General features: G+C 50.5%; 1 long non-coding RNA gene across 4 annotated transcripts in view; it reads right to left on the reverse strand.

Moving 5' to 3' along the window:
- The window catches only part of LOC140408854 (uncharacterized), a 169688-nt gene that overhangs the window by 130846 nt on the left and 21873 nt on the right, over positions 1 to 16969 (reverse strand). For all 4 annotated transcript variants that reach the window (XR_011940223.1, XR_011940222.1, XR_011940221.1 and 1 more), the window contains exon 3: positions 11871 to 11967. This is a non-coding gene — a long non-coding RNA (uncharacterized lncRNA). The remainder of the gene's footprint in view (positions 1 to 11870; positions 11968 to 16969) is intronic.

Raw genomic sequence — 16969 nt, forward strand, 5'->3', positions numbered from 1 at the left:
AGCAATAACCTTGTACAGAGAGTCCAGGAGAGAGCATTAACTCAGTATGGAGAGTACAGGAGAGAGCATTAACTCAGTATGGAGAGTCCAGGAGAGAGCATTAACTCAGTACAGAATGTGCAGGAGAGAGCATTCACTCAGTATGGAGAGTGCAGGAGAGAGCATTAACTCAGTATGGAGAGTCCAGGAGAAAGCATCAACTCACTAGAAAGTCCTGAAGAAGAGCAATAACTCAGTAGAGAGAGTCCAGGAGAGAGCATTAGCTCAGTACAGAGAATCCAGAAGAGAGCATTAACTCAGTATGGAGAGTCCAGGAGAGAGCATTGACTCAGTAAGGAGAGTCCAGGAGAGAGCATTAATTCAGTACGGAGAGTCCAGGAGAGCGCATTAACTCAGTACGGAGAGTCCAGGAGAGAGCATTAACTCAGTACGGAGAGTCCAGGAGAGAGCATTAACTCAGTACGGAGAGTCCAGGAGAGAGCATTAACTCAGTACGGAGAGTCCAGGAGAGAGCATTAACTCATTACAGAGTACAGTGAGAAGTCTAACAACACCAGTTTAAAGTCCAACAGGTTTGTTTCGATGTCACTAGCTTTCGGAGCACTGCTCCTTCCTCAGGTGAATGAAGAGGTATGTTCCAGAAACATATATATCGACAAATTCAAAGATGCCAAACAATGCTTGGAATATGAGCATTAGCAGGTGATTAAATCTTTACAGACCCAGAGATAGGGTAACCCCAGGTTAAAGAGGTGTGAATTGTGTCAAGCCAGGACAGTTGGTAGGATTTCACATGCCAGATGGTGGGGGATGAATGTAATGCGACATGAATCCCAGGTCCCGGTTGAGGCCGCACTCATGTGTGTGGAACTTGGCTATAAGTTTCTGCTTTGCGATTCTGTGTTGTCGCGCGTCCTGAAGGCCACCTTGGAGAACGCTTCCCCGGAGATCAGAGGCTGAATGCCCTTGACTGCTGAAGTGTTCCCCGACTGGAAGGGAACATTCCTGCCTGGTGATTGTCGCGCTATGGCCGTTCATTCGTTGTCGCAGGGTCTGCATGGTCTCGCCAATGTACCACGCTTCGGGACATCCTTTCCTGCAGCGCATGAGGTAGACAACGTTGGCCGAGTCGCACGAGTATGTACCGCGTACCTGGTGGGTGGTGTTCTCACGTGTAATGGTGGTATCCATGTCGATGATTTGGCACGTCTTGCAGAGATTGCCATGGCAGGCTTGTGTGGTGTCGTGGTCACTGTCCTGAAGGCTGGGTAGTTTGCTGCAAACAATGGTTTGTTTGAGGTTGCGCGGTAGTTTGAAGGCAAGTAGTGGGGGTGTGGGGAGACGCGGCAGACACGGAGGAATTCATCAGGCGAATGAGGCTCTGGGAATTCTTCCACAGACCCCAAGAGGCCAACAGCGAACCCAAGCAGACTACCAATGAACCAGAACAGCAGACCGAGAGATCTGCGGTGCGGCAACCGAAGAGGAAAGAGTCGAATTGGACCCCTCCGGAAGGCCGCTGCCCTAGACTCGACATGTTGCTCAAGCCGTCAGGAGTCGCGTCAATGCCAGATTCATCAGCCGCGTTCACAAGATAGCCCCGAACGTCACCCAAGCACAACGCAATGCCATTTGCGCTCTCAAGACCAACCGCAGCATCGTCATCAAACCAGCAGACAAAGGAGGGGCCACTGTCATACTGAAAGAACGGACTACTGCAAAGAAGTATACCGACAACTGAACAACCAAGAACACTACAGACAGTTCCGCGCAGATCCGACCAAGGAACACATCTGCCAACTTAACAGACTGATCAAGACCTTGGATCCAGATCTTCAGAGCAACCTACGTGCTCTCATCCCACGTACTCCCCGCATTGGAGATCTCTACTGCCTCCCAAAAATACACTAGGCCAACACACCAGGCCGTCCTATCATTTCAGGCAATGGGACCCTGTGTGAGAACCTCTCTGGCTACATCAAGGGCATCTTGAAACCCATCGTACAAGGTCCGCCCAGCTTCTGTCGCGACACGACGGACTTCCTACAGAAACTCAGCACCCATGGACCAGTTGAACCAGGAACATTCCTCGTCACAATGGACGTCTCGGCACTCTACACCAGCATCCCCCATGACGACGGCAATGCTGCAACAGCCTCAGTACTCAACACCGACAACTGCCGATCTCCAGACGCAATTCTGCAACTCATCCGCTTCATTCTGGATCACAACGTCTTCACCTTCGACAACAAGTTCTTCATCCAGACACACGGAACAGCCATGGGGACCAAATTCGCACCCCAATACGCCAACATCTTCCTGCACAAGTTTGAACAAGACCTACTCACCGCACAGGACCTTCAACCGACGTTATACACCAGATACATCGATGACATTTTTTTCCTTTGGACCCACGGCGAAGAATCACTGAAACGACTACACGATGACATCAATAAGTTCCATCCAACCATCAGACTCACCATGGACTACTCTCCAAAATCAGTTGCATTCTTGGACACGCTCGTCTCCATCAAGGACGGTCCCCTCAGCACTTCGCTTTACCGCAAACCCACGGATAACCTCACGATGCTCCACTTCTCCAGCTTCCACCCTAAACACATTAAAGAAGCCATCCCCTATGGGCAAGCTCTCCGTATACACAGGATCTGCTCAGATGAAGAGGAGCGTAACAGACATCTACAGACGTTGAAAGATGCCCTTGTACGAACGGGATATGGCACTTGACTCATCGATCGACAGTTCCAACGCGCCACAGCAAAAAAACGCACCGACCTCCTCAGAAGACAAATATGGGACACAACCGACAGAATACCCTCGTCGTCCAGTACTTTCCCGGAGCGGAGAAACTACGACATCTTCTTCACAGCCTTCAACACGTCATCGATGAAGATGAACATCTTGCCAAGGTCATCCCCACCCCCACTACTTGCCTTCAAACAACCGCGCAACCTCAAACAAACCATTGTTTGCAGCAAACTACCCAGCCTTCAGAACAGTGACCACAGCACCACACAACCCTGCCATGGCAATCTCTGCAAGACGTGCCAGATCATCGACATGGATACCACCATTACACGTGAGAATACCACCCACCAGGTACGCGGTACATACTCGTGCGACTCGGCCAACGTTGTCTACCTCATGCGCTGCAGGAAAGGATGTCCCGAAGCGTGGTACATTGACGAGACCATGCAGACCCTGCGACAACGAATGAACGGACATCGCACGACAATCACCAGGCAGGAATGTTCCCTTCCAGTCGGGGAACACTTCAGCAGTCAAGGGCATTCAGCCTCTGATCTCCGGGGAAGCGTTCTCCAAGGTGGCCTTCAGGACGCGCGACAACGCAGAATCACCGAGCAGAAACTTATAGCCAAGTTCCGCACACATGAGTGCGGCCTCAAACGGGAGCTGGGATTCATGTCGCATTACATTCATCCCCCACCACCTGGCCTGCGAAATCCTACCAACTGTCCTGACTTGACACAATTCACACCTCTTTAACCTGGGGTTACCCTATCTTTGGATCTGTAAAGATTTAATCACCTGCGAATGCTCGTATTCCAAGCATTGTCTGGCATCTTTGAATTTGTCTATATATATATGTTTCTGGAACATACCTCTTCATTCACCTGAGGAAGGAACAGCGCTCCAAAAGCTAGTGACATCGAAACAAACCTGTTGGACTTTAACCTGGTGTTGTAAGAATTCTTACTGTGCTCACCCAGTCCAACGCCGGCATCTCCACATCATCATTACAGAGTGTGCAGGAGAGAGCATTAACTCAGTACAGAGACAAGGAGCCAACATTAACTCAGTAGAGAGTCCAAGCGAGAGCATTAACTCAGCACAGAGTATGCAGGAGAGAGCATTAACTCAGTACAGAGTCCAGGAGAGAGCATTACCTCAGTACAGAGTCCTGGATAGAGCATTAAGTCAATACAGAGAGTCCAGGAGAGAGCATTAAGTTAATACAGAGAGTCCAGGAGAGAGCATTAACTCAGTACAGAGAGTCCAGGAGAGAACATTAACTCTGTACAGAGTCCAGGAGAGAGCATTAACTCTATACAGAGTCCAGGAGAGAGCATGAACTCAGTCCAGAGAGTCCAGGAGAGAGCATTAACTCAGTACAGAGTGTGCAGGAGAGAGCATTTCCTGTACAGAGAGAATCATACAAATAGGCATTTTGAGTGGTAGCCGGTATCCGCCTCTCCCCAGGTTAATGTGGGTTTTGAATCGTTCTATCATGGTCTTTATAGATCGGAGCCTCCGACAGAGGGATCGAGCATGACTACCTTTTGGACAGCCTCTCCATCCTAGCTGTGGAGGTGGACAAGAACGATGAATTGGAATCCCTGTTAAATCCAGAGGAAATTATAAAATGGTTTATTCAGATTGGCAAAACCCCTCATCTGGATGGCTTTCCAATGGAATTTTATAAGCAATTCTCAAAACAGCTGATGCCTTTAATTCTGGACATGTTTCATGACTCCTTATCCTGGCGTCAGTTGCTCTCTACCCACACAGGCCTCTACCCTCTTGATTTTCAAGAAGGACAGAGACCAACAGAGAGTTGGTCGTACCAACCTATTTCGCTCCTTAATGCGGATGTCAAGTTATGTGCCAAGGGGTTGGCATTACGGCTGGAACCCGTAGGGGTAATCTCAGAGAATCAGACAGGCTTCGTTAAGGGTCGACAATTGGTGACCAATTTACATCGTCTGCTAAATGTTGTCCTTTTCCCCTCCCCGGTGGCCAAACTAGAGGTAATTGTTCCCCTGGATGCCGAAAAAGCATTTGATAGAGTGGAGTATCTGTTTGACATTCTTGGGTGATTCAGCTTTGGCCAAAAATGTATTTCCTGGATTTGACTACTGTAGAAGGCCCCACTGCATGTGTCCGTACAAATGTCCTGAACCCTGGTTATTAGGGATATAATTCTGAGGCTATATAAGGCTTTGGTCAGACCCCATTTGGAGTATTGTGAGCAGTTTTGGGCCCCGTATCTAAGGAAGGATGTGCTGGCCTTGGAATGGGTCCACAGGAGGTTCACAAGAATGATCCCTGGAATGAAGAACTTGTCGTATAAGGAACGGTTGAGGACTCTGGGTCTGTGCTCATTGGAGATTAGAAGGATGAAGGGGGATCTTATTGAAACTTACAGGATACTGCGAGGCCTGGATAGAGTGGATGTGGAGACGATGTTTCCACTTGTCGGAAAAACTAGAACCAGAGGACACAATCTCAGACTAAAGGGACGATCCTTTAAAACAGAAATGAGGAAGAATTACTTCAGCCAGAGGGTGGTGAATCTGTGGAACTCTTTGCCGCAGAAGGCTGTGGAGGCCAAATCACTGAGTGTCTTTATGACAGAGATGGGTAGGTTCTTGATTAATAAGGGGATCAGGGGTTATGGGTAAAAGGGAGGAGAATGCGGATGAGAAAAATATGAGCCATGATTGAATGGGAGAGCGGACTCGATGGGCCGAGTGGCCTAATTCTGCTCCTATGTCTTATGGTCTTATGGATCATTTTCCGATGTATATGGGCATTTTCCGCGCTCCTGTTCACTTTGGCAATAGAACCGCTCGTTATAGCGCTGAGGTCCTCTAATAAGTGGAGGGGAATAAATTGGTGGGGAGTGGAGCATCGGGTGTCCCTTTATGCAGATGACCCACTTCTCTATATTATGGACCCAGTACTCTCCATGGCTGAGATCATTGTTTTATTTGAAAATATTTTCATTCAAGTTTTTGGTATTTTAACATTTTATTACACAACAAGGCAAAGAAAAAATAACCCCCCACCCCAGAAACCTCAACTAAACACCCTACTTTGCCATCCGCCTTAACAGTAGACGGTAATCAGCTCTTGAAATGTCGTGCAAACAAACACCATCCCCACCCCAACCAAAGCATATTTTCACCTTTTCCAGATACAAAAACTTCATTAGATCTCCCACACACCGAGGCGCAGGGTGGAGCAACTGACTTCCACCCCAACAGGACCCGCCTGTGAGCAATCAGTGAGGCGAAGGCTAAAACATTTGCCCCTGCTCACGTCTGCAGCTCCGGCAAGTCCAATACCCCAAATATGGCCCCTGAGAGACTGGGCTCCAAATCCACGTGCAAGATCGCTGACATGGTGCTGAAGAACGACCTCCCAAATTTCTCCAGCTTGGGCAGGACCAGAACATGTGCATGTGATTTGCCGGGCCCTTCCTACCCCGCTCACAAATATCCTCCACCCCCTCAAACACCCGGCTCATGCTCGACTTTGTCAGGTGCGCTCTTTGTGCTATCTTCAGATTTAGATTTGTATCAACCCCAGCGTCGCACATGAGGTTGAGGCGTTCACCCTCCGCAGCACCTCACACCACACCCCCTCTTCCAGCACAATCCCCAGCTCCTCCTCTCACTTGGCCTTACCTCCATCCAGAGATGCCATATCTGCATCCAAAATCCTCCCACAGATCGCCAAGATTGCCCCCCCCCTCCAGCCCCATCACCAACAGCACCCACCCGAACAACGAGGAGGGTGGTGTCACCGGAAAAACCTGTTTCATGAAATCCCGCACATGCATATACCTCAAAAAATACAATGATCACCCGCGGGATCCCAAACCTCACTCCCAACTCCTCCAAACTCACAAATTGCCATTCTGGAAATAGATTCTCATTTACATCTCCCCTCGGTCCTCCCATCCCCAAAACCTAGCATCCATCCTCACTGGCTCCAACCCATTGTTCCCTCGGAACTTCGACCCCGCCCCTAACCTAATGAGCTGCCGAAATTGCCTCCATGTTTTCAAAGTGGGCACTGTCGCTGGACTCCCCGAATATTTCCCTGGGGCAAATGAAAGCGGTGCCATTGCCAACGCCCGCATCCTCCATCCTCACCCACAAAGCCCCCGGTTTCCTGCTCCAGCCCTGCACCCTATCCACATCCGCCGCGCAATAATAATACATCAGGTTCGGAAGGGACAGGGCCCCTGACTGTCCCCCTCTCGGAAGCACCAACTTCCTAATCCTTGCCATCTTACCTGCCCACACAAACGACAAAACCATCCCCATAAAAAATATTTTAGGCAAAAGTACTGGTAGGCACTGAAACAAAAACTGCAGCAGAAGGTTCATCCTGATCCGCCGGCACCCGGCCTGCCAACGGTACCACAGAATCAATACAGTACATAAAGAGGCCATTCGGCCCATCGAATCTGCACCGACCCTCTCAAAGAGCACCCCACCCCATCCCCGTAACCCAATTACTGCACCTATCCTTTTGACCAATTCACCTAACCTGCACATCTTTGGACTTTGGGAGGTAACCGGAGCACCCGGAGGAAACCCACGCAGACTCTGGGTGAATCTGCAAACTACAACCAGACAGTCATCCAAGGCCAGAATTGAACCTGGGTACTGTGAGGCAGCAGTGGTAACCACTGTGCCGCCCACTAGTGGATAGTGGAAGGCGAGAGAATAATGGAAGGTCGTCCCATCTCAATAAATCCACCTTGACTCTACCAACCAGGCTCTTATAATTCAATTTAAGGAGCCGGGCCCAATCCCGAGTTACCTGCTCTCCCAAGTACCTAAAGTGGGTAGTTACTGCCCAAAATGGCAACCCCCCTAACATACCCCCGCCCCTGGAGAAGACTCCACAAAACACTCACTCTTCTCCAAATTCAATTCACAGCCTGAAAAAGCCCCAAATCTCCCAATCAGTCCCATGATATTCCCCACCGAAGAGCCTGGGTTGGAGATATACAACAATAGATCATCAGGATAGAGAGACACTGTATGCTCTCTCTCTCTCTCTCCCCCCCCCCCCCCCCCCCCCATCTCCTTCCATTTTCTGGGTACCTCAGCACTATGGCCAAGAGCTCTATTGCCAGCGCAGGAGGGGGGTCATGGAGCACCCCTATCTCGCTCCCCTATGTAATTGAAAATACCCCAAACTCACCTCGTTCGTACGAACATTTGCCTTCAGTTCCTTGAACAGGGGAACCCAACTGGGGACGTTACTGTTTTGCCTTGCCAAGATTAGCTTTCACTATTTGGGGGTCTGGTTGGCCCACAATTGGATTTGGCTTCATAAATTAAATTACACTAATCTGGTTGACAGTATCAAAACAGACTTGCAGAGGTGGGATAACCTCCCCTATGATTGGCGAGTAGGGCAGCACGGTGGCACAGTGGTTAGCATTGCTGCCTCACGGCGCCGAGGTCCCAGGTTCGATCCCGGCTCTGGGTCACTGTCCATGTGAAGTTTGCACATTCTCCCCGTGTTTGCGTGGGTTTCGCTCCCACAACCCAAAGATGTGCAAGGTAGGTGGATTGGTCACGCTAAATTGCCCCTTAATTGGGAAAAATCACTCGGGTACACTAAATTTACTTTTTTAAAAAATGATTGGCGACTAGTGTTCAGACTATTAAAATGAATGCGTTCCCGAGATTTTTATTTCTCTATCAATGCCTCCCCACTTTTCTGCCCAAGTCCTTTTTTGTTAAAGTCAACAAATTAAAGTCCTCCTTTAATTGGGCAGGTAAGACTCCCAGAATCCAGGAGGGGGTTGGGGGGGTGGGGGGGGGGGGGGGGGGGGGAGGGAGGGGAGGGGTTCCTCCAAAGAGACAGACAATCGGGGGGCTTAGCCCTACCCAATTTATTGTTTTACTTTTGGGCAGCCAATATTGAGAAGATATTATTGTGGTTTAGCGATCCTGGTTTCATATGCAGACAAATGGAATTGAGCGCCTGCACTTTTTTTTGTCTTTGCGCAATAGTTACTGCATAGTTGCCTTTCTCCCCGGTGAGATATTACTTAATCCAGTGATGATCTCCACTCTGAGAATTTGAAAGCTGTTCAGGCAGCATTTCAAGCTCTGATCCCCATCTTCGTTCGCCTCCATCTGCAACAACCACCTTTTTCTGCCAGCGGGTTTGGACTTGACATTTAAGTCTTGGGAAGGGAAGAGTCTGGAGAGGTATGGAGATCTGTTCGTGGAGGGGAGGTGTGCTAGTTTTAAGGAGTTGGCGGAGATATTCTGACTGCTTGGTTCCAGTCTTTTTAGGTATTTTCAAATTTGTGATTTTTCGCGCAAGGCTTTGTATGCGATATAGGAACAGAATTAGGCCATTTGGCCCATTGAGTCTGCTCCGCCAATCGATCATGGCTGAAATGTTCCTCACCCCCATTCTCCTGCCTTCTCTCCATAACCCCTGATCCCGATATTAATCAAGACATCCCCTTACTTTGTTTTTAAATTTAGAGTACCCAATTCATTTTTCCCAGTTAAGGGGCAATTTAGCGTGGCCAATCCACCTACCCTGCACATCTTTGGGTTGTGGGGGCGAAACCCACGCAAACATGGGGAGAATGTGCAAATTCCACACGGACAGTGACCCAGGGCCGGGATCGAACCTGGGACCTGGGCGCCGTTAGGCAGCAATGCTAACCACTGCACCACCGTGCTGCCCTCAGACATCCCCTTGTTAATCAAGAACACCAGATGTATGTTTGAGGAGTTGTTACCTACAGGGATATAGACCAGGAACTGGAAGGTGGAATTAGACAAAATAGTTATTTTTTAGAACATAAGTAAAAGGAGCAAGAGTAGGCAATTTAGCCTCTTGAGCCTGCACTACTGTTCAGTACAATCATGGCTGATCTCATCATGGCCTCAACACCACCATCCTGCCGTTCTCTGTAACCCTTCAACCCATTACTAATTAAAAATCTGTCTAACTCGTCTTTAAATTTACTCATTGTCCCAGGTTCTACCACACTCTGAGATAGCGAATTCCACAGATTCACAGCCTTTTGGGAGAAGTAGTTTCCCTTCATCTCTTTTTTTAAATTTGCTTCCCCTTATCCAGAGACTATGACCTCTCTTTCTAGACTGCCCCACAAGAGGAAGCATCCACTCCACATCTACTTTATCCATACCTTTATCTATCATCTTATATACCTCAATTTGATCTGCCCTCATTCTTCTAAACTCCAGAGAGTATAGGGCTGAACTGCTCAATCTCTCTTCATAAGAGATCTTGAATCAACCTAGTGAACCTCCTCTAAACTGCCTCCAATGCCACTACATCTTTCCTCAAATAAGGGAACCAAACTGTGCACAATACTCCAGGTGCGGTCTCACCATTGCCTTGTATATTTGCAACAACATTTCCTTACTTTATGCTCTATTCCTTCAGCTATAAATGTCAACATTCCATTCACTTTACTTATTATCTGCTGTACCTGCATGCTAGTTTTCTGTAACTCATGCATGAGGACACCCAGATCCCTCTGCACCAGAGCACCCTGAAGACTGTCCCCATTTAGATATTAAGTTGCCTTTCCATTTTGCCGATCAAAATAGATGACCTCACACTTGTCCACGTCAAATTCCATCTGCCACATTTTGGCCCCCTCCCTGAACCTATATATATCCATTTGTAAGGTTATTATTTCCTCATTGCAACTTACTGTCTGACATATTTTGGTCAAATCATTAATATAGATTATAAATAGCAGGGGCCCAAGGACCAAACCCTGTGGCACCCCACTGGTTACATCTTGCCATCCAGAAGAAGACCTATTTATCCCATAGCTCTGTCTTCTGTCTCTCAGCCAATCTTCTATCCAAGCTAACAAATTACCCCTAACCCCATGTGATCTAACCTGGTGTATTAACCTTCTGTGCGACACCTTATCAAACACCTATCGGAAGTCCAGATATACTTTCCCCTCCTTTCCCTTGGTGCCACCCTCTTCCCTATTGAAGAAGATTTTGTTTTTGGCCGTGTCTGACGGGGGACTATATTGGACATATGTGACCATATCCTTGCAACGGAATCCACTGTGTTGAGCAAGTTGAGGACGAAGTGGGAGGGTGAATTGGGTCCCATTCTGGGTGGTGACGTGTAGAGTGAGGCTCTTCACAGGGTCAACTCCAAATCTTCCTGTGCTCGGCTAAGTTTGATTCAATTCAATGTGTTGCATCGGGCACATCTGACTAATATGAGAATGAGCGGATTTTTCTCTGGGGTGGAGGATAAGTGTGAGTTGCTTTCGGGGGGCGGCTAACCACACAAATATGTTCTGGTCTTGTCCAAAGTGGATAAGCTTCTGCACCTTTTTCTTCAACACCATGTCGGAGATACTCCATGTAGATTTGGATCCATGTCCGTATGTGACTATTTTTGGGGTGTCGAACTCGCCAGTGCTTCAGTCAGGGTGAAGGCGGATGTCCTCACCTTTGTCTTGTTTTTAAAAAAATGTATTTTATTACAAACATGTATCAAAACAGGTTACAGCGAACAAACACCCCGGGAAACATACTTCCCAACAATCAACTATACAGTCTGTACAGATTTTTCCTCTTTTTCACCCCCCCCCCCCCTCCTCCGCGACGAACAGCCCCTCAAACATAGTCACAAACATCCCCCATCTTTCTTCAAACCCCCTTGAAGAGCCCCTTAACTCATCCTTTATCTTCTCTAATCGCAGGAAGTCGTACAGGTCTCCCAATCGAGTCGCTACCCCCGGCGGCGATGCCGACTGCCACTCCAGCAAAATTCGCCGCCGTGCAATCAGAGAGGCGAAGGCCAAGACATCGGCCTTCCTCCTCTCCATGAGCTCTGGCTTCTCTGGGACCCCAAATATTGCCACCAAAGGGTCCAGGTCCACCTCTTCCTCCACTATCCTGGCCAACCCTCCCGCCCAGAATCTTCCCAATTTTTCGCAACCCCAAAACAAGTGCTCGTGATTCGCTGGCCCCCGCCCACACTTCTCACACTCATCTGCTACCCCCTGAAAGAATCCACTCATTCTCGCCTAAGTCATATGCATTCACCTTTGTCTCGTTGATAGCCTGGAGCCGAGTTCTGCTTGGGCGAAGGCCTCCTACTCCGCCTGGTGCCTTGGCTTGGTTGAGCGACCAGATGTCTTTTCTACATTCGGAGAAGGTTAAGTACACCATTAGAGGGTCAGTGGAAGCATTCTATCTAAGATAACAGCCATTCATTTCCTTTTTTAAGGAGCTAGTCACCGTCAGCTGTTAAGGGGTTTAGTCTAGTTTTTAGTGTGCAAGTTAATACATGCTTTTGTTTTTTTTGTTTCTTCTATTGCATTAACTCAGCACAGTGTACAGGAGAGAGCATTACCTGAGTATAGAGAGTACAGGCAAGTGCATTAAATCAGTACAGAATTGTGACACTTCCAGTGGCGGCCATGGTGTGGTGGTCGCACATAGGGCAGTTCCTGCTTGAAAGCATAGAAAAGTGCAGTTGAAGGTTGGAGGAGAAGTTCCCCCCGGGAGTGGTTTATTCACTGGTTACCAAACCCGGCAGAAGAAGGTAAAAGACCTGGCCAAAGGGACCTGAGGCGCAGCAGCCAGTACAAAGATGGCTGAGATGGAAAGGGCTTGTGCAAGTTGGCAAGCCCCAGATGGAACAGTTGATGGGCTTCATCAAGGTAGAATTCTGCCAGCAGTGGAAGGAGGTGCAGGAGGATCGCTCGAAGGCCATCGAAGGGGCTGTGGCATCCCTTAAGGGCTCTATGGAGAGGGTGGAGAAATGCTCGGAGGCACAGGGGTCATGGATCAAAGAGATTGAGAGGGTGATGTTGGACCACAGTGATTGGGTGGTGGCATTGGAGGGTCTCTGAGGAGACCTTTGCAAGACATTGAGAGCAAGGGTGGAGGAGCAGGAAAATAGTTCAAGAAGACAGAATCTGCAGATAGTTGGCCTGCCTGAAGGAGTGGAAGGTGTGAGTGCCTCGAGGTACTGTCATGTGAGAGTACCTTTAAGAAATGGGTGTTTAAGAAATGTATCTTTAAGAAATGGGTGTTTACTACTGCAGTGATGTCAGAGAGTGGGTGGAGCTGGGCTGTCTGTCAGCTTTTAACTTTCGTTTTAGGCTGTTTGCTGCAGGGTGTGTTTTAGTTTTGTTTTCGGTGTTGGAGCTGAAACCAGACAGAGCAGGTGTACTGTTGATCTCTCTGCCATGAAAAGACTATCACTTGATCATTTGGTGAATTCAGAATTATAAATGTTCTCAGTAGCGAATGTAAATGTAATGTGCTTCTGGTAAAAGGTGTTTTAAGTCTTATGGATGTTAAAAGGAAAGCTTAAATGATTATTTAGTGTTGTGTTCTTTGGGGGTTGTATTTGAATTGATGGTGGTTAAGATGTTCACTAAGATGTTTTAAAAGGTTAACTTGAGCTCATAGAATAAACATTGTTTTGTTTTAAACAATACTTTTCAATTTCTGCTGTACCACATCTGTAGAGTGTACTGTGTGCTCCCCATACCACAATCTAGTAAAAGTTGTGGGTCAGGACTTCCAGTTGCGGCTATGCTGAGCTAAGTCGCACGTTCGGCAGCTCCCGCCAGAAACGGACTTTTGGGCTCTTTTTAGGGGCCCCAGCGGCATTTGTTTGACGGTTCCCAGTGTGGGAAGGTGACAGTATGATTTCCCCGGCACTGTATGGATTGGACCAGGAGTGGAGCGGTGAAAAAAGTAATTCTGGTGCAGCGAAAAGTGCGAGGGAGGAAAGCCAAGATGGCGGCGGGTGGAGACCAGGCAGCGTGGGCGCAGTGGTCGCGAGAGCAGCAGGATTTTCTCAAGCGCTGCTTCACGGAATTGAAAGCAGAGCTGCTGGAGCCGATGAAGGCTTTGATCGACAAGCTGGTCGAGACCCAGAAGGCCCAAGTGGCGGCGATCCGGGAGGTGCGGTAGAAGGCCTCAGAGAATGAGGATGAGATATAGGGCCTGGCGGTGAAGGTGGAGGCGCACGAGGCACTGCATAAGAAATGGCAGGAGAAGTTCGAGGACATGGAGAATCGGTCGAGGAGGAAGAATCTGCGGATTCTGGGTCTCCCGGAGGGAGTGGAGGGGTCGGGTGCTGGAGCATATGTGGTCACAATGCGGAACACGTTGATGGGCGCGGGTGCCTCCCCGAGGCTCCTAGAGCTGGATGGGGCCCACCGAGTCCTGGCGAGGAGGCCCAAGTCTAACGAGCCGCCGCGGGTGGTATTGGTGCGGTTCCACCGCTTGGTGGACAGGAAGTGTGTCCTAAGATGGGCAAAAAAGGAGCGGAGCAGCAGGTGGGAGAATGCAGAGGTCCGTATATACCAGGACTGGAACGCGGAGGTGGCCAGGAATAGGGCCGGGTACAATCGGGCTAAGGCGGTTCTGCATCGCAAGGGGGTGAAATTCGGGATGCTGCAGCCGGCATGACTGTGGGTCATGTTTAAGGACCGGCACCATTACTTTGATACGCCGGAGGAGGCGTGGACCTTTATTCAGGCCGAAATGTTGGACACGGACTGAGGGTCGGTTGTGAGGGGAGGCCGCGGGGGGCTACTGTGGTTACTGTGCTTTGGGGGATGTTGATGGGATGTTCTGTTCTATTCTGTATTGTTTCCTTGGGTGCTGGGTGGGGTAGGGTGAAATGGTTCGAAGTGGGGGTTTTGTGAAAGTGTGGGCGTCGGTGGTTGGAAGGACGGGGCTCCATTGGGGGAGGGGAGATGGGAGGCCCGAGGTCGGGGAGCTGGGATTTGGCCGCAAAAGGGAGCTGTGCCAGAGAGGCGGGCCCGGTCTGATGGAAAGCGCGGGCTTTTTCCCGCACTAGGGAAGGAAGGGGGCAGGAGCAGGGGGGGGAAGGGCAGTGTTGGTGAGGAGCGCCCGCTGATGGACAGGAGGGGGGGGGGAGATTATCACACTGGGGGGTCGATGGAGTGGCGGGAGTGGCCGCGGTAAGCAGGAGTCAGCTGACTTACGGGAGTGCTATGGGGGGAGCAACGCAGCTAGGGGGGGACCTAGCTGGGGGGGCGAGGGGGGAAGGGGGAACTGGGTTGTTGCTGCATTGGCCAAAGGGGAGCTGGAGCTCGGAGAGAGAGTCGGGGCGGGGGTCTGCCGCTGGGGGAATGGAGAGTGCGGGTGACGCGGGCACGTGGCTGGCCTAGAAAAGGGTATGGCTAATCGGCGGGTTGGGGGGGGGGGAGCCCCCTGATCTGGCTGATAACTTGGAATGTGAGAGGCCTGAATGGCCGGTCAAGAGGGCCTGTGTGTTCGCGCACCTGAAGGGACTGAAGGCAGATGTGGTTATGCTCCAGGAGACGCATTTGAGGGTGGCAGATCAGGTTAGGCTGAGAAAGGGGTGGGTAGGGCAGGGTTTCCACTCAGGGTTGGACGCAAAGAATCGAGGGGTGGCGATTTTGGTGGGGAAGCGAGTGTCGTTTGAGGCGCTGAGCATCGTGGCTGACAATGGAGGTAGGTATGTGATAGTGAGTGGTAACCTGCAGGGGATGCGGGTGGTATTAGTGAATGTATATGCCCCGAATTGGGACGATGCCGGATTTATGCGGCGCATGTTGGGCCTGATTCCGGACCTGGAGGCAGGGAGCTTGATAATGGGAGGGAACTTCAACACGGTACTGGATCCAGCATTGGACCGCTCCAGGTCCAGGACGGGTAAGAGGCTGGCGGCAGCCAAGGTGCTGAGGGGGTTTATGGACCAGATGGGAGGAGTGGACCATTGGAGGTTTGTCAGGCCGGGGGCCAGGGAATTTTCTTTTTTTTCCCACGTCCATAAAGCCTACTCCCGGATTGACTTCTTCGTTATGAGCAGGGCACTAATTCCGAGGGTGGAGGACACGGAGTATTCGACCAAAGCCATCTCAGACCATGCCCTGCATTGGGTGGAGCTGGAGCTAGGGGAGGAGAGGGACCAGCGCCCGCTGTGGCGCCTGGATGTGGGCTTGCTGGCGGATGAGGAGGTAAGCGGGTGGATCCGGGGGTGTATTGAAAGCTATCTAGAGGCTAACGATAATGGGGAGGTGCAGGTGGGGGTGGTCTGGGAGGCGCTGAAGGCGGTGATTAGGGGAGAGCTAATCTCCACTAGGGCCCACAAGGAGAAGAAGGAGAGGAGAGAGAGGGAGAGATTGGTGGGGGAGATTTTAAGGGTGGATAAGAGGTATGCAGAGGTCCCCGAGGAGGGACTACTCAAGGAGCGACGAATCCTCCAGGCCGAGTTCGACCTGTTGACCACCAAGAAGGCAGAGGTGCAGTGGAGGAAAGCGAAAGGGGCGGTGTATGAGTACGGGGAGAAGGCTAGCCGGATGTTGGCACACCAGCTTCGGAAGCGGGAGGCAGTGAGAGAGATTGGGGGAGTTAGGGATAAAGGGGGGAACACGGTGCGGAGTGCGGTGGGAATAAATGGGGTATTTAGAGACTTTTATGAGGGGCTGTATAGGTCTGAGCCCCCGACGGAAGGGGGGGGGGGGGGGATGCGTCGATTTTTGGATTGACTGAGGTTCCCGAGGGTGGAGCAGGTGGCTGGGTTTGGGGCACCGGTAGGGCTGGAGGAGCTGACTAACGGGCTGGGGAGAATGCAGGCGGGGAAGGCACCGGGGCCAGATGGGCTCCCGGTGGAATTTTACCGGAAGTACATGGACCTGCTGGGCCCTCTATTAGTGAGGACTTTCAATGAGGCGAGGGAGGAGAGGGGCCCTACGCCCGATGACGACGCCCGAGGGCGCTGATCTCGCTGATCTTGAAGCGGGACAAGGACCCATTACAGTGCGTCGTATAGGCCAATCTCTCTCCTCAACGTGGACGCGAAGCTGTTAGCGAAGGTGTTGGCTACCAGAATTGAGGACTGTGTCCTGGGGGTGATTCACGAGGACCAGACGGGTTTTGTTCAGGGAAGGCAGCTGAATACCAATGTGCGGAGGTTCCTTAACGTAATCATGATGCTTGCAATGGAAGGGGAGGCGGAGGTAGTGGCGGCAATGGACGCAGAGAAGGCCTTCGATAGGGTGGAGTGGGGATACCCCTGGGAAGTGTTGAGGAGGTTTCAGTTTGGGGAGTGGTTCATTAGTTGGGTTAGGCTACTTTACGAAGCCCCGGTGGCGAGTGTGGCCATGAATCGGAGGAGGTCGGAATAC

The sequence above is a fragment of the Scyliorhinus torazame genome, chromosome 3, assembly GCF_047496885.1.
Source record: "Scyliorhinus torazame isolate Kashiwa2021f chromosome 3, sScyTor2.1, whole genome shotgun sequence".
Lineage (NCBI taxonomy): Eukaryota > Metazoa > Chordata > Chondrichthyes > Carcharhiniformes > Scyliorhinidae > Scyliorhinus > Scyliorhinus torazame.